Below are 22,925 nucleotides of genomic sequence, written 5' to 3'. Positions count from 1 at the left end.
AGCCATGCAATTGTTCTGTCACTCATTGCTTCCCCAAATAACTTTTGAACCTGTTGGCTGATCTCAGGTTTGACAGATAGGCTGAGGTCTCAAAGGGATCACATTCCTACCGGATGCGTGAAAATAATAGCGACTCAAAGCGGTGCCTTTGCCGAGCTGCCCCCACGCCGTGCCTGCCTCTGCTCTGAACCTCAGGGGTACCAATTAGCCCAGGAGCCAGAGCAGCTCTGTGGAAAAGGGAACAGCTGGGGGAATGCTGGCTCACATCTTCAGACAATGCTCCCTGCTAAAAGAAGTGTGTGCTTCGGCGGCAGGACGCGCTGGGAGGAGAGCTCAGGGCTCCAGCCATGGGACATGGCAAGATGAGAGCTCAGATCATCTTCCTCTGAGCACAGAAATGCAGAGCAGAACCTCACACTGCCCTGTGCTGGCAGCCCCAGCTGGCCTGGCTGTGTTTGGTGCTTGCTTTGTCCTCAAACCCCAAGTCACTGATGGGATCTGTGAGCTCCCATGTGCTGCTGGTGCCAAAACCCCAAGGATTGCCATTTTCCCAAGGCTCAGCAATAAATGGCATTCCCTTCCTCAACCTCCCCTTCAGAGCTGCAAACAGGAATTCAACCTCTAAGCTCCTAAAGCATTTCCTTGTTGGCATTACAAAAAAAAAAAAAAAAGAGAAGTGTTGCCTGCCAAAGAGTAGGATTTCTGTTTGGTTTTAAGGGGATGTGTATGACAGGGAAGCTACAGGACTCTCATTCTAATAGCCAACACTGCTAATTAAAACTGTTTTGGAAGATCTGCAGCCAGCATATAAATCACCCCTCTATATGCTATAAATAAGAGGCAGATACGGAATTGAATAGCTCCCATTTGTCAACGGAATGAAGAGATTTGATTGTGTCTTTTTGAATAATAAATCCAGACATACCTAGCAGGGCACGGAGAGTTGCTCCAAGTGTCTCTTTTATCAAACAACAATGATTATATTATAGGGTATGCATTATGGGCCATCATCCATTTCTCTTGTTTTCTCATTTATCGCTGACATCCTCCCTCCCAGATGAAACATTTTGCTCTGTGCAGAGTGTGTTCATGCAAAGATCTCAGGAGCAAACACTACTGAGTTTCCTGATGAAAAGTGCACCTACTAGAATGTGTCACAGAGCAGAAGGGAGTTTTGTAGGGAAACTGAGGTGTGGAAGCCTAAATACAGAGGTTTTTCACCCTAAATACACAGGTTTTTCCACCCTATCCTTTATTCCATAGCACTTCCAAAGGACACTCCAAATGCACTGGGTATCAGACAGAGGAGAGTCACATCATTCTTGTTGGCAATGGATGTCCATTTATGCAAAACAACGCAGAGAACCAAAGATAAATTCCTGGAGATCATCTCGTAACATCACTGAACAACAGAAACTCCAAAGGCATCCACACACCAAAAGTAGAATCATAATAATAATATTAATAACAATAATAATGATAATACCTTGCCTCCTGTGTGGAAATCTCTTTCCAACCATGAACACTACATTCCACTCACAGCCACCATGTCTTTCTCACTGGAAAAAAAAATACAAACAAATAGGCACCAATTAGAAAAGGGCATTTATTAATGCTAAGTTCAGAGTAGCTTAAAATCTTGCACATGCACTCATAAAATAGAAGATTTAGGATTCCCTGTCACACGGAAGGCTGCAGAAGGTTAATTGAGTTCACTGTAGAAGTATCATTACCTCTATAACACACCTAAGGAAAAAAGCACAGCAGTCAGGTTATGAAGATAGATTTATTTTAAGCCTTTAAAACTATTTGTCAAATTTTTGCCATCTAACAGGACGAGGATTCCTCCTGCTTTGTCCCTAAATTCCACTGCAATTGAACAGCAACTTCCACAGCATTCCCCTGACTGTGGGTTTCACACCTTCCCACAAAGAGATTCTCTTGTCCCACTCACTGATAGACTGAGAGACGGAGAAGTCGTGACCTCTGGCATCTATTCCCGTTTTCCCAAAGGAAAAACATTCCCTGGGATGAACCATGGGATTTCCCTCCCCTGCTGAAGGAGCAGCTGCTGGCTGGGTGACAATGAGAGCAGCTCAAGGGGCTGCAGACAAATTCCAGTGGGCTGTGCCTTTATCTTTGCTTCTGTTGTGTCGCTGTTGAACCGCTAGCAGGGTGAAAGAACCAGGCCAGATCAAATGTGGCAAAAATCTGATTTTATTATTTAATTCTAAAACTTATATAGACTTTCAAAGATCGTCCAGATTGGGTCAATTCAAAACCTCCCCCTAGGCTGATTGGCCAGGCTTGGACCACCTATCTTTCCAGAGACTGTTTCAATAACACCCAAACTTTATTTATAAAAAACACAGGAAGAAGAAGAGAAAATTCCCATGGGAAAGAGTCTGTGTTACCACACTGTTGGGGCTTAAAGTGAGGAGAAACAAGGGGCAAATGTTCCCATCTGGGATCCTTCATCCCCCCCTTCCAAAACGGCAGAAACTGCCTGCAATCCCCTCAAAACCCCTGGGATAAACAGCATCCTTGAGTCCTGCTGCTCATCTGCTAAAGCCCTGACCCGTGTGTGCTTGTTTTATCAACAACAACTGTAAATCGGGATGATTTTATTATTTTGGGGTTATGCTTGCCAATAAAAAGGAAAACACAGCGCGGGCTGAAGGAATTTGATGGCCACGCATTGATTTTGAAATCCCAGCCTGCTCACCTGGCTGCCTGCCCTCCCCTCGCTCCCTGGAGCTCCTGAGCCTAAATAATGTTCTAGGCACCACAAGCCAGGCCGTGGCTCCCATGCCACCAGCTCTGCACAGACTTTGGAGTCACTATTTAGTGCCTGATGATGACACAAAAGCTGGTGTGGAGCAATTCACAACGCAGGCAACACGCAGAGCACAAAGTGGGCAGATGGGACTCGGAGAACAAAGAGGATGAAGCATCATTTTAACAAAATCCATTTGTTCGGATGACCCGAACTCGAAATTAAGGTGTTAAAACCCAAGACAAAGAGGATTTCTGATTGGCAGCCAGTGATGTCAGCCCCGTGCCAATTACAGAGGGAATTCATGCGGCCGCCTTTAAAAAGAAATAATTCCCTCTCTGCTACAGCAATAAGACATCGCAGACAGCCCATTTGCAGGGGATTACACGGCACTTCTCGGGTAGTTAAAGTCACTGAGCCTTTTGACCTTGTGCCTCCTAACACTACTGGAGGCATAATCACCCAGGGACGCGCTGCTTATCATGTGTGTCTTATTGCTTAAACAAAACCCAGCCACCCAGCACCCTGAGCCAGCCACCTCCTTGGCTATGAATTATTGCGCCGAAACAACGAGAACATAATAAACAGCGCTATTTATTAGCTTATTCTATGATTTCAGAGATGACTACACAGAGCAAGGAGCTGGAGGATGCCTGTGCCAGGCCAGAATGAAAGCATTTCTCAGGTCACTGCCTCAAACACTGATATTTCGTGCTAACCGCGGTGCTTACGCAAGGCAAGTAAATCTTTGCACGTCGCGGTCTTGAAGTGGCTGGAATTAATCGTCCCTCCAGATGGGATCCGAGCTCACTCACTGCCATAATGCTCAGCGTGTAATGAACACCAGGCAAGGTGAAAATTGATATCGAGAGCACTTCTAAGAGCTAAAAAGTTAACACCTAAATTGGAAATCAATATATGCTGTAAGTATTGATCAGCGGAACAGAAATCCTCAGGTTTTTGCCTCTGCTGAGTGGATGCTGTTATAGGTCGAGCTGAAGTCCACTGAAACACCCTACTTTAACAGCTGTTTTTTTAAAAAAGCACAAAGCAGCCCAACCTTACGCTTTATGGAGTTATTGTCTAACTCTTCCACAGTTGTATCTGTGCAGAACAACCAGGAATGTGCCAAGCCAGATGTCAGCAGCGACTTTTTTATTGTTTTTGAAGTCATGCTTTTGCCTTCAAGACAAACAGCAAAGAGCAGATGAAACCACAGCTGAGGAGCAACACCTCTGAGGAGCAGCACCACTTTTGAGGAGGATGGATGGCCTTTGGGGCAAAGATTTTGAGCTTTCTGAGCACATGGAAGCCCAAGTATCATCTCTGCAATTCAGTTCACAGCTCTTCTTCTCACCATGCTTTCACAAAGGCAACTCCATGATTTTGGGAGGGAGGATCTCTGCCAGCGCCCTGCTCTCTGGAGGGGACACAGCTCCTTGGGTCAGTGGTAGGTGAAGAGCAGCTGCAGAATATGTCATCCCATGCTGTGTATCTGCTCAAAGCAAGCTCTTCAGACACGCTGATGAATGAGGGAGCTGTGAGAAACAAATGTCTCCTTGTTTGAGTGCTCCAGCCTGCGAGGAAGCAGGAATTTCTGTGCACTACATCAAAGAAACACTTGACCCTGTGTGATCAATTCCTCCTCCTAATTATTACACACTGAAAGACCTGAACTTCTGCGAAGTCTCCCAGGTGAAAAGGGGCAAGAATATCTCAGAAAAGGTTAGAAAATCTGTACATTTCTATAAATATTTGTTGGTCTGCATTCCTTTAACTTTGCATGATTAAATACAGCCTGCTTCTGTTCTTCCACTTTATCCTCCGGGGAAATTTATCATCAAAATTATTGTACAGCATTCATTACTCTAGCCTCATTTAAAACCTTGCCCTACTTATTATTTAGGCTGCAAAAAAAAAAAAAAAGTTGCTTTGTATAGTATTTCCTATAATAGTCTCAATCATTACATTTAAAAGATTGCTGTAAGGCAGCTTAGCCTGCATTAGAGAAAAATAAAGTGGGATGCCATAGTTAAGTGTTACAGTTCTTATTCAGCTTTTGTTTCCCAAATCATAACAATGCAACGTTTCAGTTCCTTAAAAGTCTCTCACTGCTCATTAGCAGCATCCAGGAGTTCAGTTCCTGGATTTCCCTGGATTTCAGTGGTTCTTCTCCAGCTTGAAGAGTGGTGGGGAAAGGCAGAGGGATGGGAAGGAGAGGAAGGGAGGCAGGAGGCTCCATCAATTCAGAGGTGGGACAGTCTCTCAAATCAGTGGTGCAGGGAACACACTCAGCTGTGACAGTCAGAGAAGCAGGGAATGCAAACAAATTATATTTGCTTAACCCTTACACCAAATTTCTGTTCAGGACAGAGAGGCAGATGTGGCTATGGAAAAGAAACAAAGGCAGTGTCTAAATGGAAGGAGAAAAATCGAACTTAAATCCCAGCAGTGCTACATGAAGCCTCTTAATTTGGGTTCCTTCACTACTCAGACTGCTCTGATGCTGAGTACCATTGCTGACCTTTTAGATCACACTGTAGAAGTGTTTGTCTAACCCTTCTGTGCTTCTGAAAAAGCTCAGTATTCCTGAACTGCAGACCCTGCTGGGAAGGTGATCAGGGAAAAGGCATCTCCTCCCAGTCAGCAGCTCCACCAAGATCTACTCCTGCATGGACTGCAGAACCAAAGGATTTTGTTCTTGTTTTGACCACATCAAACTCAAACTGAAACCACAGGGTGGACAGAAGCCACTCATTAACACTGAACATTTTTTAGAGGTCATCTCATGTATTTACTATTTAGGTTCTTCAGACCTCCCTCCCTGCCTTTCCTGGACCTGACTGACCTCAGTCACTTTTTGCTACCCAAACCTGGTAACCCTTTCACTTCTCCATCCCAAATCAAAGACCTGATATAGGAATACACAAGGAACCCCTGGTTTAACCCTCTGCAATGGCAAAAATTGCCCAGTTATTCCTAATCTTCGCTTCAGATTTTGATTCCTGACTCTATTTTTCCCTTTCACCCACCTACCTTGTCTTTCTGACTGATTCCTACAAGGGGCCTTGCAAAGACCTTTCAGCATCGTAAATAAATGAGATAAGCCAGTTCCTCTCTCTTCCTTTCGTACTGACAAGTTCAAAGACTTCTAACAGATTAAGAGAGAAAGACTGTAAGTGACCTGCTGGGTCATCAAGCCTAGGCTTTCCCTATCACTTCCAGCCACATCCTACACTACCTTTCTACTGGATAAGCCTGATCTTATCAGCATCTCCCAAATGTTTTCCTTTTTTTTTTCCCCCTTATCATTTGAACCAGTTTACGAGGTACAAATGAAAGGCTTAGTGGTCTGTAACTCCCCTGGATCATTTTCTTTCCTGGTGTCACAAGAAGGCATTTTGTCCTTTCTATCCATGGAGCAAACACATTCCTCATCACCCGTGGGAAGGGAAAAAGGTGAGTTTTGGTGGGAGGAGGAGAAGGGAACAGGATGGTGGAGTCAATGTTCATACAAGATGTGCTGCCAAATCTAGTAATGCAAACAGGTGAAACAATGAAAATTCCTATTTTATCATAGAATCACAGAATGGTTTGGGTTGTAAAGGTCCTTAAAAATCAGTCAGTCCCAACCCTCCCTGCCATGGAAAGGGACACCTTCCACTGAAGAGAGTGGTCAAGGGAGGGATCAATACTTTCCTTGGCTATTATTTTATCATTAGACTTCACAGATAAATAAATATTATTTTCTCTTTTAGCACTAATTGTATGGATTCAGAGCTAATAATGAAAAATATGCAACATCCTGCTATTTGTCATGCACCAAACACAGGTTTCCCATAATTCTGGTCAGCAGAGGCTGTTCCTCATCCATTCCAATGAGCATCCATGATGCATATTTTTAGTGATGCATTAATTCTATAACTTGCAATACAACCTTATTTTCTTCAGAAAAAAAAAATAGTTTTTTTCTGCAATAAATTGGCACTGTCCTCTCTTTCATAAACCAAATCTACCTATACTTAGATATTCTGAAAAACAACAAAACCCTTACATAAGCATTTAGATAAAAAAAAAGATTAACCAAAACACTTGCAACTTAAAATGACTCTCCATGACTGTCTGTCTTGGCCTGACCACAACTCCCCATTCCCAACAACCCTGCATTGCTGGGCAGGGAGAAGGGAGAGGATTTGGGCATGAAAAACCAGACTTGAGGCTGAGAAGAAGTGGAAGGAGGTGTATTACTTTTGGTCTTTGTTTCTCACCACCCTACTCTGGTTTTGAGTGGCAATAAATGAAAATAGTTTTCTCCAAGTCCAGTCTGTTTGAATCCCACAATTTCCTTGTGAGATCCTTAAGAGCACCATGTGCTTCCTGACCCCCAGATGATTTTCTGGAAGGGAAACTACAGGCACTGAGGGGATGGTTGGGGGATTATTTGTTGGTTGCCAGAACATGACTCAGAAATCACACACCTCCTCCTCCTCCATCTCAAACCAGAAGCAATGAGCTGACAGGTTGGCAAGAGTCTTTTCTGTCCCAGACCTTCCAAAAGAACCAATTTTAAACATTTTTAAGCAGAAAGGTCCAGGTCTCTAACTTGAAGGGATACATCTTTTCCTGTCATCCTTTTTGCAGATTTTACAAGAGGTCAACCAGCAAAACAAGGTGGCCTGATCATCAAATGCTTGCTGTGCTTGAGGAGGCTGATTTTGACTTCTGAGTAGCTGGATCTAAAATTCTCTGTCAGTTCACTGTCACTTTCCCCTCCCCAGCCTCTGAGCCTCTTATCTGTTAAAAATGAAAGGTTTTGAACAGGAGCGAAGGTCATCTCTCTCTGTGCTTCTGTTCCACAGCCAGTGTTGTAGAACAAATACTGATGAGGATCATGATGATAATGAGGAAAATAATAATGAGCATTGATCTCGATGGAGATGCTCCTCCGTTCTACCCAGGCCACTGAGATGAGACTCAGGAATCCCCAGACATAAAGGATGTGTCACACTGAAGTTTAATTAACAGCAAATCACAACCCAAATGACACGTTCCCCCCCTCACACTCTCAATTTTCATAACTGGCTTTTCACAACAAAACTCCAGGGGACATTGGTAACTAGAGAAGAAAGCAAAAACTTCTGTCTCCACGTACAGCTGGTTATGCTGAGGGAGTCAGCCAGCCATGATTCCTCTCTGATTTTCTACAGTGAAAAACCACAAGCAACTTCAGCCTGCTCCATGGAGAGACATCAGCAGAGACGAGAGGAGAATTGGGTCTGATGTGTTCCAGAAGACACACTCTGGTATTTCACAGCTTGTCCTGCTAATGGCAACATGTCACCTCCTGCTGATGGTGGCCTTGGTGTCACCAAAGACACCCCACACAGGGTGACACTTGGCACTTCTCCTGCAAGGTCCTCCAGCACTTCTTCAACACAAATGAAGCTCAGGAGAGCCCTGTGAGGGACAACACCAGGCCTGGCTGGCCACATCCCCTTGTTCCCAGCAAGTCACTCCTGGCACCATGGCACTCTACAGGTTGCCTCCTAACTCCTATCAGGATCAGAAGAAATCAATGTTCAAGGGTAAGTCATTAAAAAGTAGTGTTCAGGACTGAAATATTTACTTTTCAGATATGATTTTTGCCTTTGGTGTTTCTGTAATATAAATATTTTTATCTTGCTTTCGAGTGCTAGACTTTTCGAAGTTTTTTCCCAATAAATATGAAATATTTTTTGATTGACACACTCCTCTATAACTGCTCCTGCAAGCCACCAGGCAGGCAAACATGGGTTCCCTTTCTGTCAAAGCCTAAGGGAGATCTTGTTTATGAAAAAGTGCAACATGCAGAATTCTTTAAAAGACTTTTTCTTTAATAACTTCCATGAAGTCGTTGACTTGTTTTACAAACTAAATAGGAGGAAGTGAGAAATATCTCAGACAATTCCATGCATTTATATCCATTACATATTAACTCATTTCATATTGATCATGGAAAGAATAAATTGTTCAGATTAAATCAATCTCCAGCGGGATAAGGTCACAGGCTTGTTCTATTAACTGCAATTGGCCACTTAAGAAGAAGATACCAGCAGAATAGTTAAAAAACCCAGGTACATCTTCCAGTGATAACATATCCCATAAATATTCCCCATGGAAAAGTTCATTCAAAACCACAGCTGAATTCAGAGTGCAGCAGGAAATAGGTAACACAGGAGTTTCAGAGCTCCATACTGTTGTCCAGCCATCTCTTCCCCCTGCAAATCAGCTTTTTCCCAATAAAAGCAGCCCTTCCAGACATGAGGAGATTCAGCTGATGAAGCAAAAACTCAAACCAGAAGGACACAAAGCTGCACAGCCCCATCCCTCCTGCATGGGCACAATCAACACTTACAGCACTGGGCAGACCAGCAGCAAGGAATTCCTGATCCTGCCTTTGGGAGAAATAAATAATCATGCTTCTAAAAAAAATAAGCGAGAAATAAAAGGCCAAGTTTGGATAAAATTCAAGCAAAGCCAGTCTTGCAAATAGTAACATAGGTAGGGATCTGTAACCTAATTGAAGTGAATAGCTTGAAGTGCTCTGCTATTAGGGAATCAAAGCCCTGGCATCTCTGCTGCAGTATCTGTGAAACAGCAATAACAGTGTTTGCCCACCTCACAGAGATAATAGAAGTGGTTTTGTTTGTGCAGAAATGTGATCCTGTAAAAAGCACTGTGGTATGAAAGTGCTAAATATTATTATTAGGTGTATGTTTTGGTACTCCAAAAAAATACAATTCATTCAAACTCTTCTATTTCTTTGACACTTTTAACAGGCTTCCAATGTGGCATAAAACCCCTGCTCAAAAATAAACATCAGAATAATGAGCTTTCCTTATTTAATTCACCAAATAGGCACAATAAGCTCATGTTTAAACAAAAAATGAAAAGGAAACTTGCTGCTGCGCCAGAACAGCAGCACAATCAATTTTAATTAGCATTGCTCATTGTGGGAAATGATAAGGTATCAGTCATAGTAATTGGTGGTGTTGACAATTAGTCAAAGTTATTAACATCTCAAGACCCAGGACAAAAAAAGCTTGCTGAATTTTAAATATCAGGAGAAGGCTTGCCTTGAAATCCTTAATTTTCACACCATCTGAAAACATTGCTCAGATTTATTATTTGTTATCTTTCCATCAGAGCAGAAGCACTGGGATAACACCACCAACCTGACAGGCACCAGCACTTGATCAATCCAAGTTTTCCACTGCTGGGAGTGAGGCTCCCTGCTCTCCTCTCCTCCCACAGCTCTGCTGTCTCCCTGCTTCCCCCTCTCTCCCTTTGTTTCTGCTCTGGATGCTCATCCCAGATCCTCTCCCAGACTGAATGAATCGAGAATTCCCAGCCAAGGGAAACACCTTGGAGCTGAAGCATCTCCAGCATGAGAAGAAGTGGAAGAGGTGTATTAGTTTTTTGTCTTTGTTACTCACCATCCTGCTCTGGTTTGAAGTGGCAATAAATGAAAACAGTTTTCCCCCCAGTCTAGTCTTTTCCAGCAGGAAAATTAATATCTTCAAAAGGAAGCAGCTCACCATGTCACACACAGTCCAGCTCCCATAATGATAAGTTCCCTGATAGAGATCATCTTCAAAACCCCAGTGGCTATAAGAGACTCTGGAACACAAGTTTTGGGTAGCCAGAGGTAGCTGCTGCTTGCAGGTGCTGCCTGCACCACCTCATTTAGTGCCAATATGAGCAATGCCTCAGGCTCCTGGGAAGCTCAGGTGTCAGACAAAGTCTACAACAAGCCAATATAGGGCACTTCAGGGCTTGATTCTGATCTCTCAGCCCTGGGCAGCCCCACGACTGTGCTGCCTGTATTTGCTGTCTGACCTCTGCTGAGAGACAATCAAAGGTCAGTGATTACATGAACCCACTGGTGTGGTTCAGAGGAGAACTGACACCAAGATTTCTGATCCCCCAGTAAAGTTTATGGGCTAAGATCAAGTTATTTTTCTGGCCACCAAGACCATAAATTCTCCAGGGTTTAGCACTTGGCTGCTTGTATCTTCAGGTTTTATTTGGGAATTCCTGAGGCACCCAGTGAGCAGTGCTGAGACCAGCAGATGACCCACCTCAATGAGTTGCATATGGATCACCTATGGACATAGCTGATGTACACAAAAAAGGCACAAAAAGATTGCCCAAAAAACCTTATTTAATCTGACAGACCCCTGACCACCTGCCCTAGAAGACAAAGATCACAAAAATACTCTGTCAATTGTTTTCTGCTGGAGGAATTTCAGTGAACTCAATATATTCCACCTCCCACATCCTGCTGTACCTTCATTGTAAATAAGATGTATATAATGCTGCAATAGCCATCCTTCTGGTGTAAGTAGGTGTTACAGCTTAAAATAGCAGAGGTGACATGTATTACTCATTTGTCCTTTCGCTCGCTTTAATGAGTTTATTTGTATGGAAATTAAAAGCCAGGTAAAAATACCATCTCTGTCCCCAACATATGTATCTGTTACACAACCACAGTGATTCCTCTGACCCTTCTGCTGCAATCACCACTCCCAAACTGGTGCAGCCTCTCCAGCAACAGAGCAAAATACAAGACTGCCACAAAGGAACAAATCCCACCTGGCAGATGCTGCCAAGCTGCACCACTGGCACAACTGTCAGAGAGCACAGCCTTGAAAGAAACTCCCCTAAAACCCAACTGAGATTCAAAGCAAAGAAACTCTGATTTAAATTCCCTCTCAGGCGCCAGCCCACAACAGTAGCAGGGCTCTGCCACTGCGGCCGCCAGATAAACACCATTTTCAAGGTCAATTTCCTATGACCAGTTGCTTCATTTCTCATCATTTTCTGTCCAACTTCATAGATTACCACTTAGAATTGATTTATTCTTTCCCTTTCTAGCATTACCTCGCACTTCATTTAAAAGGGAGGTGGGGGGGATTTCTGCCTCTGTTCCACACAGCGACGCTGTCACGAGGCGATGGGCTCAGCTGGGTTTCAATTGACTGAGACGGCTGCTCAGACAAGCACTGTGTTATAAAAGCCAAACCAAACCAACAGGCACCTTCCAAACATTTCCCCCTCTCTTCCCTACTGCTAGAAACGCTGTTTTTTAGAGACTGGCTTGAGTTTTTACGATTGGAGCTTTGCTGTACAGGAATGTTTTTGTAGCCCATAACAGAAAATAAAAGTTGCGTTGGGGTCTGGTTTGAGGTTCCTCCTGCAGGTCGGCAGCTCTGGCACTTGAGATCAGATTAAAGCTGACAGAGATGAAACTGCGCTGGCCCACATCCTTGGGCTTGCTCCAGGGCCTCTCATCTGCATTTCGTCGTGATGTGAGCACATGTTCCCATCATTGGTACACTCATCTGCATCACTCTGAATGTTAATCACAGGCTAACCCAATTTCTTCGGCGAATTTATTACTCACTGTTCATTAAAGTTCATAAAACCCAATGCGAGGCTGGAAGGAGCAGAACACCCTCAGCAAGGAGTGCTCAGCAGCTCAGAGGTGGTGATGTCAGCCTGAGGAGCTCCTCCTTCCAAGGTGGGTGTCAGAATCTCTCATCCATTCTCCAGGGGTGCGAGGGGAGGGGAAGGGAAGGAGGCAGTGAGGTACAAAGAGCTGCCACAGCCCTTCAGAAAGCTCTTGAACCTCTATCCTTGTCAGAATTCACCTAACAAAACCAACCTGGATTTTTTTTTTTTTTTTCAGAGCTATTTAAAGGTATTTTTTCAATGAACCAGGAAAAAGAATCAAGGATTCTTTCGGGGAAGGAAACCAAGTTAAGAGGAGGGGATCAGAGGAGAGCACTCACGGGGAGAATCTCAGCTGCATTCACTGCAAACAATACAGGATTTCCTGGCAGCAGGAATTGTGGGCTGTCCTCAGGATGTCCCCAGCAGTCAGATATGACAAGGGACACTTTATTGCACTTTGGATTTACTGCCAATGCATGGCAAGAACACACCTGGACAACACTCACATGCTCAAACCCTTTGCTGACCAGGACCCAAAGAAACCACGTTTGTGTTTTTCACGTCAGAAAGGGATGATTTAATGTATTCCAGTCAACAGCCAGAGCAAACATTACCATCTACCTCCCCAATGAACTCTGTGCATGTGAAATTATCTGAATTTCCTGCACCAGTTCCTCAAAACCTCGGGAACACACACGAATCCAAGCCTCCAACATCCCGAGTGGAAACTGCTAAAATTCTCCAAAGGACATTATGATTGAAATATTCAATCAGATGATGCTACCTCAGAATAATGAAGCCTTTGGAGGATTTGCTTCATTGAGTATAAAATGATTTTGAGAGACACTTAAAAGGAAGAAACCATGTCTGTGGGAAGAAACATGACCGATTTTTTGCCAGAAGGAGGATTATTCTGCAAGCCAGAAAATGACACCTCTTGGTAACCCAACTTCAGATCTTCTCCTAGGCTAAAATCAGATGTCACAAAATATATAAATATAATTTTGCACAGCTGTGCAAATGAAAATACATCTGTCAAGTAAAGAAAAATTACAGATGCTTAGTCTCTCCTTCCCCCAAAATTTCCATAACCATAGAAGGATGCAGCCTGAAATTAGAAAATTGCTCTCTCCTTTAATTAAATCAATTTGCATTTTTTTTTCTCAGCTGATTAAATAATAGAAAAGCACAGAGGTGAAGGTGGGTTTTGTGATTAAAGCACTGGACAATGACCCAGGAGAGGGAATTCAATTCCTGGTCCTTCCACAGGACTTCCTCTGTGAGCTGGCATTCAATCCCTTTGTGCCTCTTTTCCCCATGTGCAGAAGGTGGATAATAATCACCTCTCCCTCACAGTCTCCATCTTGTCTATTGGATCAAGAGCTCTGCAGGGACAAGAGTGTCTATTAAAGCTTTTAGGGACAACAATCCTGCAGCCAGGAGGGAACTGGAGAGGGATGTCCTCCTGCTCTGCCCCTCCAGACCTGCAGTGGCAGCAGCAAGGCTGTGACCTCTCCCTGCCACCACCAGGTGGGCCAAGCCTGGGTCCCAGGAATGCAAAAAGAGTTTGAGGGGATTTACAGGATTTACAGTTTTCTCCACGACTGTTGTGCCCATTTTTCCATAAGGTAACTCCAAAGTGTGGCCATGTGAGATGAGCACAGCAGCGCAGGGTGAGGTTTGCACTGAAGCACAAAGCAAGGCAGGGCCAAATGTTTCATCCCATTCTGTTTCATCCCATCCTGTTTTCCAGGTCCTAACCCCATTGTACAGATTGTGGCACTATACAGCACTGCATTTTTTGCAAGCAAGGCTGAGGTATCACCTAAGGAGGGTGTAAAACCTGATTCTAACACAGCCAAACCAGCTCTCCATGGGGACACAGCTCTGGATGAGCCTTGCAGCTGAGTGATCACAAACACTGCCGAGAGAAAACAGGAATTCATCTCGGGAAAGAGCCTGGACCCTAACAGAATTATTTTAGAGCACGATAACACACCAAGCTCTCTTCATCAGCACTATTACTCTTGCCCGGCTTGACTGCGAGCACATCGCGCCAAATCGATGGCAGGAAAATTAATATCTTCAAAAGGAAACAGCTCACCACATCACACCCAGTCCAGCTCCCATAATGATAAGTTCCCTGATAGAGATCATCTTCAAAACCCCAGTGGTTATAAGAGACTCTATGGAATTCATCATTTTTGATGGTTGTTGGTTTATTTCATTTTTAATTGAACCAAAATACAGTTTTGAAAGAATATTCCTGGCCATGCTGTTTTAAGGGATTAACAAGCCATTATGTACTAGAGCATACATACATAATGGAATCAGCAAACAGGAATGAGCAAGTAATCTTCTGCCTCCACAAAGACTAATGTGTAATTGCCAGAATAACCGGGGGAATTTCTGCCTTTTGTTAAAGCTTCAGGAGGTGACTGTCGTCAAATTTGACAGAAATACAGAATGCAACAATCAGTTATAGACATGAAAGTTACTGTTTCACACAATAAGAAACTTTCATTACAGTTGGGAGTTACAGCCTGCGTATTGATTTGCAGATGTAAGTGCTAACTGTTATTATTTAGGAGATTATGGGAACAGAGCAGTGAGCTTCTGAACACTACACACACAAAGAGAGGCATGATATGCAAGGTGAATTTTATGAAGCAAATTTTCTTCATGGAGCCTTTCCACTGATACAGTCTCAGTTTAATTCCTTAACCGGGCAGCCGTGATCAGACAGCTGATAGGAACCACATCTCCCTGAGCAATTGCTTTCCCATTAAGAACTTACATCAAACCAAAACACCATGGGGGAGAGCAGAGCAAGGAGAATAAATATCAGAGCGAAACCCAGAAATGTGGCAATATTACAGAGCTAAACCAAAGCCTGTGGCTTTGCAGAACAAACACATTCACTGCATGGCAGTGTGAGAGAGCAGCCAAAGTGAGGTGCCACGAAAATCCTTCCTCTGTTTCTATCTACAACTCGAAGCCATGGGGATCTGCAGAGTTTCCTCCTGGGATGATGATGCTGCAGAACTCTTCTCGTGCTTAGGAATAAAAAAGACAAACAGTATCTAGTAGGGTTCTCACTATAGATTAAGAGATTTCTTCTGAATAATTTATTGGAAAGGTTAAAATGTCATAATGTGTCCTGTGCAAGATGGGAGGCTCCTCTGAGGACACTCCTGAGGCACTTGAAAGAGTGACAGACAGAAATGCATCTGCCCAAATCACTGTGACAGAACTAACTCATATAGATTTCTTGGAAAAATAAATATTCTCTGGTATTATACTCTCTTTAGTTTTACTCTTTGAAGTTTTTCACTCCAAGAGTTTTTCCACCAAACCCTGCTAAAGAGCACAGGTGACAGCAGACCCTTTCTTGAAAGCTCATGCAAGGGAGGGATGCCAACAAGACATCCTCCAAATAACTCCTAAAATTTTTACAACCCCATTCCATCCCATAACACACAATTCCTGTGTGCAAATAGTAGCCCCAGATTCTTATCTGGTGTCTGTTTGTCCACAGAAAGACACACGATGAGAAATAAATTGTTAATGGCTTTAAGAGCTAAGATCAGATTTTTGTGTCCAAGGCAGCAGAGAAGCCCAAATACTCATGAAACACTTTGGGTGAGAAGCTGGTCACAGCAGCAGTGTTTTGAATGGAGCTGCAGGATCATGAAGCAGGAAACGAGGTCTGTTAGTCTCTTATACTGTATAAGATGCTGTAATCAATCATAACCTCGTGAGGAATAGCATCACAGTGCTGGAGCAGGGGCAGTCCTGTGCAGGGACTGCTTGCTCCTGGCTGCTCCAGATGAAAAGATTCTCCCTGAAAGAGCTGTGGCAGAGGTTCATGTCCTGTGGCTGAGCCCCACCAGCCCAATGCCATTGCACCAGCTTTTAAAACTGTTATTCCTTTGCCCTAATCACCACAGGATAACCGGATAACTTTCCCCCTCTGTTTTCTGAGCAAATCACACAAAAACAGCTGCTGGCCAAGCCAGAAAACTGCATGCAGGTGTTTAAAAGCAATGCTAGGAATAAAAAGCAATTACCAGACTGTTAAAATACCCAAGATTCCTTTCACACCTCCATCAGGGCTGAGGAATCAGGTGCAGGAGAGAAAGCCATGCTATGGATAACATACATACTCCCTCAAACCTCATTATGCTGCAGCACATCAGTATTCCAGCAACATCTGAGGTGGGAAGTTGTAGCAATATTGATAAATTATATTCTGTCCCCATCACTAGGGTGCCAGCAACGTCTCAAAGAGCCTGGAGGATCAGTGGGTGACTCTTACAATGTATATATAAAGAGAAATCTTGTTTTGTCTCCCTAGAGACAGTTTCTCTTCTAACGGAGTGTGGTCAGAGGGGCTCTGCTTAATTCATGCATTTAACTCTAGATCTCCATCACTTCACAGTGGTTTTGTGCTAACTACAATGTATAGAGGCCATTAGGCAGCACGACTAAGATGGACTTTTCTTCCTTCATGGATTATACAGAAGGAATGGGAGCAAGTCAGCCTCATTAGCATATGTTTAAAGAGTTCACGGGGTTGGCAGTAGCAGAAGGTACCCAGCAACCAGCAGAGACGTTTAATTCTAAACCTTACACATCAACAATAAAAGGAATATCTCTCCTTCTCACTGTTATATCATTAAATGAACCAGAAGGAGCAAAACCAGGACCTCTGGAGGTGCTGACAACAGAGAGTTGTCTGAGCTTCGCGGAGGATAACATGAATTTTAATTATCACGGCGAGCTGTTCGAGTGCTTATTCCCTTTCAGTGGAAGGAATTAGTGCTGAAATGTGTGCCTGAAGTCCTGTGGTGCAGCCAGGCACTCGAGGAAAGGGCTGTGAGCCTCTGGAGCCCCAGGGGTCTCTGGGCAGTGTCCCTGGAGCCTGGGGAGCAAGGATTTTCTACCTGTCCTGCTTACAGAGCAGTGACCTGAACCCCTGAATGCCTTCAGGTGTCACTGCCTGAGGAGACACTGAGAAATGTCACCACGAGCAGTGAGGAGCATGTGGAGATCAGGGAAATGTGGGGTTTGGTGTGGAAAGGGGTGGCAAAAGGCTCTCCTGTGCTCTCCCTGCTGCCCACCCCTTTCCCAGGGCTGGTGATCCCAGTCTGACCTCAGAGCAGCTCCAGGCTCTCCCCTCTGCATCACCAGCCTGCAGAAAGCCAGGCTCTGCAGAGACAATTTAAAGCAGGGAGATAAGTAATGCAATTTTCACACTAACCTCCTAAATAAGAGACTCTGCTGTAACTGAGTTTTTGGGACTAGGGTTGGGCTGTGCTGATTAACTCACAGACACTCTGCATTCTGCTCGTCCCCAGTCAAAAAAATCCTCCTTTTCCTCACAGATGTGAAGCTGCTCTCAAGCAGGACCAGACAGACCCAGCCTCCCTTGCTTGGAATTCTGAAAAATGTCAGATATCAAGCAGCATATGTTCCAAGTGCCCCTGAGCAGTCACAGAACACTACATTTACAAACAGAGAAAACCAATTTGAGTCACTCAGTACATTTTCATGCAGCGTCTGCAGGATGGTTTAGAATGAAGATTAATATGCAGATTGGAGCAGGGGGCTGTGGTGACAGGCAGGGCGAGCCAGGGAGTTGTGGCAAAGGATGCTCAGGGGTACAGGAGCTCCTCACAGAACCTCCCCAGGGACAGCAGCACCTTTTGGGTGCAAATGCCAATGCAAAGGCTATTTATTGCTTTTGCAAGTTACTGCTGCTGCCACTGGGGTTGGCAAAGGCCATCTGAAATTAGATGGTAATCTCTAGATGTCCCAGTGGCTGGCAGAGGTCACACCTGGGCTCAGCAGCTCACGGGGATGTGCAGTGCATCCTCTCAAACTCTCCCAAAACCACAGCCCCTCACCTTTTGGCTTCTCCATCACCTTTACTCACAAAGAAGCCAAGTTCAAAGGGCAAAACTAGGCAGGCAAAACCCCCTCGCACATCAAGCAGTTCCTTCTTTTAACAAAAATGAGAATTTGGGGGGTTGCTTTGAAGTGCAAATTGCAGCAAAAGGCCTCGGTGACGTTCTGCTTGCCAACACCATCAGAGTGGGCTCATCCTCCCTCAGAGGTGGCTACCATGCTGGGAGTGAACAGCTGGAGCTTTTGAAGCATAAGGCTCTGGTTTATCAGGTAAATAAGCCTGGGAAGTGATAAGCCACTCTCTGAAAACCCTTCCATAATCGCAGTGATATATGCCTTGAACTCACACTCCTTTCAGATTTCCCCAGCTTTTTAATGACAGAAAAGAAGATCTCGGTTTCAGAAATATTCAGTGTTCTCCATTGTCAGCCTGTAGCTTAAAAAATAATTAAGTTTACTCTCCTGCTAGCCTGTTATCAGGTCAGTGCAAGATGCTAAGAGATCAGTATGCCACGGAAAGAAATATTTCTGTCTATTTAACCCACTAAGTCAATCTCAGTAAAGAATGAAACCCATGAAGTATCTATTTATAAAGTAAATACAGCAAGCAGAAATCAAATATTGGTCCTGTTTCAGGCCATTAGCTGAGAGGATGCTGGGAAGGTAATAGCCATGATTTTTATAGTGCTAAAAAGAAGTGGTTTGTTCCGACCAGCTTTTGTTATTTTTGGTTTTTTTCATGCCAGTAAGTGTTAACCTGAAATGGTATAGGGAGAACTGGACAAGATCTGTGATCTGAGAAAACACTCCCAGGCCGTGATCTCCTCTTTACCACATCCAAAGGTGGATGCACACAGCATTCAGGGAATTATTGCCAACTCTCAACAGCTCATTTCAACATTTCCTGCTGCAGATGCACCTTTGTGGACTGGCAGTTTCCATGAAGTTATTCATTCTCCTTGGAATCTTCCAAGTATCTGTAACAAAACCACGGTGTCCTAAATGGAAGTGTTTCCACTCAGCCATCCTCCCTTAGTGCCTCTGGGGGGGTTAATTGGATTAGCTCATGGAGATTATTTTCCACTACAGTCTAGACAGAAATACATTGGGATGTAGCATCTCTCATCCCACTGGTGGGGAACTCCAGAACCCATGGGAGAACAGGTTTGGCACATGGAGTGAAGGTAACATGGACACCATCATGCTCACAGAACATCATCAAGGCACTATCTAAAATTTTCAGGGAGGAAAATTAAAAATTTCCAGGTTTTATAATTTTGCACTTATTTTTTAATGGTTATTTCCTTATTTTTTTAAGTAAAGCAGCCCGTTATGTCCCCTCTTCATCTCCAACACAGTGTTGAGCTGACTTCAGTCTGCCTTTTCCATTCTGCAAATCCAGCAGAAACTGTCTATCCTGTATTCTCCACATCCATTCATCACACAAATTAATGCAGAAGTTTCAAGTGCCAAACTAATACAACTGTAGAGTGCAATTAAAAATGCATTTAATTCCACTAATATTTGACAAACATTTTCACAAATAGCAACTCCTTTCCAAAAAGAAAAAAAAAATTACACAGTGAACATCACCAGAGCCTTAAATAAAGGGAATTGCTATTGATCTCTGGGTATCCTAAATTCAGTAAAATACTGTGGCAAAATTGTGTTCTAATGAAACAGTAATTTAAATGTCATTAATTTCATATTTGCCATTCCCTTTCTACTACACAGATCCCTAAATTAAAGGCATTAATGTCTCCTCTGTCATTTAGGGATTTAATGGTTTTGATCCAGATTTAAAGGTTTAGAAGTATTTTGTTTGGAATTTCTCATAGACTCTCCTAGGACCCATTCAGCCTTTGCCAGAACCAGGACAGGAGCTGATGCCAGTTTCCAAATAAATCTGTTTTTTTAAACTGGGGAAGAAACCTCAACATTTTCCATTTCAAACCAAGCAGCTCCCACTTCTCCCTTTTCATGACAGAGCAGTGCAGCTGAGAAAGCTTTCATGGGGTGATTTCTGACCCCAAACACCTTTCAATATGGGATTCTTGCTGCTTTATAAAACCAGGCATGAACAAAAAGGCATGTTAAATATCACAAAATCCTGGCTGAACAGTTTGTGTCACAATAAAAGACCTTCTCACTCTTCACAAGCCCCTGACAGGAGGTTGGAGCCCAGTGGGGGTTTGTCTCTTCTCCCAGGTGACAAGTGACAGGATGAGAGGAAACAGCCTCAACTCACACCAGGGGAGGTTTATTTCGGATATTAGGGGAAAATTCTTCACTGAAAACGTGGTCAGGCATTGGAACAGCCTGCCCAGAGAAGCAGTGGTGTCACCATCCCTGGAAGAGTTCAAAAAACATGGATGTGGCACTTGGGGACATGGTTTAGTGGAGAATGTGACAGTGCTGGGGTATGGTTGGACTTTTCTAAACTAAATGATTCTTTAATAACTTCAATGCACTAAAGTTACAGTTGCTTCCCCACATACAAGGATCTTCCCTTAACTGTCCACACAGAGAATTTAAATAGTTCAACGTGGAGTTGAATTCTTCATTTAAGTGGTTTGTGTCTTTACTGGATAATCTCGTACATGTGCTTCATTATATCAATAACAGTAGGAAATTATTGATTTTTCTGAAGCCATTAAGTTCAATTAGCTTTTCAATTCAAATGGAAAAATGGTAAATTACCTTCATTTGATAGTAAAAACAGTAAGGGGGGGAAAAAAAGAGAAAGGATAATACCCTAATTTGTGAAGTATGTGAGCAAAGTGGTAAAGGTAAAGCAAACAAATGAATATTCGTGTAATAGCTCTAATCAGCACTGCTCAGCATTTAAAACTGGCATCATTATGCTCACTGGACTGTGCAGCTATAAGTAGTTGTGATGTTGTTTACCCACTTAATCTTGTGAATAAATTATAGCAGAATAAATAATAAACAATAGGGAAAAGGGTGGAAAATCATTTGGAACAAGTTAAGCTTCTGCTTATCCTCAGCCTAAGGCACACCCAGCACACCCCAAAAGTTGTTGAATATTGAAACAGAGAAGTTGGAAACACAGACCCAAAACTCTCCAAAGATATGCAGATCCACGAATTAACAACTAAAACCCTGATTTAAAAATCCATGAAATCATATGCTAGTGATCAAGGAATATACAATAAGTCACCTGATTTAGAGTGGATTTTAGTTTTTAATTTTAAATGAATACAACATTTTTGCTGCTGATCACAAACACTGCATTGAAATCCAAGTAGAGATAAGTCCAATTAAATGGTAAAATAAAACTAAATGTGTAGTTATTGAAATAACCTTTTAAAATATTTAGATCCAAATTTATATTTTAAAAGTTTAGTAGAAAACCACAACAAAATTTTATTCTTTCATTTCTGTTACTGCTCTAAGAAGACCAGATTCAAAGCTTTTAGATGTTTTTTCTTCCCCAGTAGAAATCATATCTGTTTTTTCTCAGTCTACTACAGCACCAAAAAAGAACTTTGCAGCAAGCTTTGGGTTGAAGATTCTCCAAGGAGCTCTTTCCCTCCACCCAGCTGGATTTGCACACACTTCAAACCGAGTCTGGGGAGGAATTCCAGTGCTGTGATGAAGCATTTGGGATTCTGACATGAGAATATAGGAAGAAATAAATTGCCTGGCTGGCTGAGCAGGCAACACTGAGAGCTTTACACCCTCCAAATTCAGAAGGTCAACACTGAGAGCTTTACACCCTCCAAATCCAGAAGGTCCTGTGCACCTGGGCAGGCTGGGCTGGGATTTGGGAAACCTCCAAAAAAGCTCTTGTGCTGCTGCTTCTCTGCCTCTCCCTGCCTCAGCGCCCAGCCATGGCCACACTATCGATTCCTGCAGTGGCTGCAATCAGTCATAATGAGGAAACGAGAAAGAAACCATCCATCCTGACACAAACCCACCACCAGATATCATCTGGGGCTCCCTGCTGATTTAATTTCTACTGACCCAGTCGTTTGGGTTGGCTGGAGCTTTCTTAAGAGTTCACTTTGTGCCCAACAGTAATCTTAGTGTTATTACTGTGTTCATCATCTTCAAGGCAGTCTAGAAACAGCAAGAAAACATTTTTTTAAAACTTATTTCTCTTGTTTTCACATGTCAAAGTTTGTTCTTTTTATTTTACCATTGTGGGGTGATTTTATTAATAATAAGAAAGTGTCTAGTCATTTCCTGATCAAGTATCACGTTAACTAACTAGAGTTTTTGCTGAATAATTCACATTTAATGTTCTTTTCCTTTTCCCCCATGTGAATTCTTCCTCTCCACTTCATATCCAGCTGCAATGAACTTTACTGCTTAATCCTATAAAACCCAGGTACATTCATTTTCCAGATGAGCAGCATAAACTTTGAAATTATGTATTCCCAAGGCTTTCCACCACTGGCAGCCTTCTTATGAACCGAAGAGGATGTGCTTAGATCCTCCTCCACCGTTCCTTCCTTTCTTTATTCCTCTGCCCTTTCCAGATTTGGTGCCTGGACACCTCTCCTATTGTTTCCTTTTAGCTCCACAACACTTTAAATGATTTGTGGAGCTGTTTCCTTTGACCTCACTCCATAGCACAGAAAGATCTATACAGTGAAAGATCTATCAACAGTGGGGTGTATATATATAAAAAAATCAATTTATAGATAGAGGAAGTGTAGGTGGATCCAGATGAAGCTCAGGAGAATGGACCACCACAGAGAAATACACCTCATTCAGC

The 22,925-nt window shown here is 43.2% G+C and overlaps 1 protein-coding gene across 4 annotated transcripts in view; it reads right to left on the bottom strand.

Annotated features, from left to right (window-relative positions):
- DAB1 (DAB adaptor protein 1) overlaps nt 1-22,925 on the bottom strand; it is a 398,763-nt gene that overhangs the window by 204,092 nt on the left and 171,746 nt on the right. For all 4 annotated transcript variants that reach the window (XM_085067478.1, XM_085067480.1, XM_085067477.1 and 1 more), the window contains exon 2: nt 1,487-1,559. The gene's annotated coding sequence lies outside the window, so the exon portion shown is untranslated. The remainder of the gene's footprint in view (nt 1-1,486; nt 1,560-22,925) is intronic.

This window comes from Lichenostomus cassidix, chromosome 8 (genome assembly GCF_008360975.1).
Source record: "Lichenostomus cassidix isolate B80296 chromosome 8, HeHo_3.0, whole genome shotgun sequence".
NCBI lineage: Eukaryota > Metazoa > Chordata > Aves > Passeriformes > Meliphagidae > Lichenostomus > Lichenostomus cassidix.
Note: the sequence above shows the minus strand (reverse complement) of the source record. Positions and strands in the feature narration are given on the sequence as shown.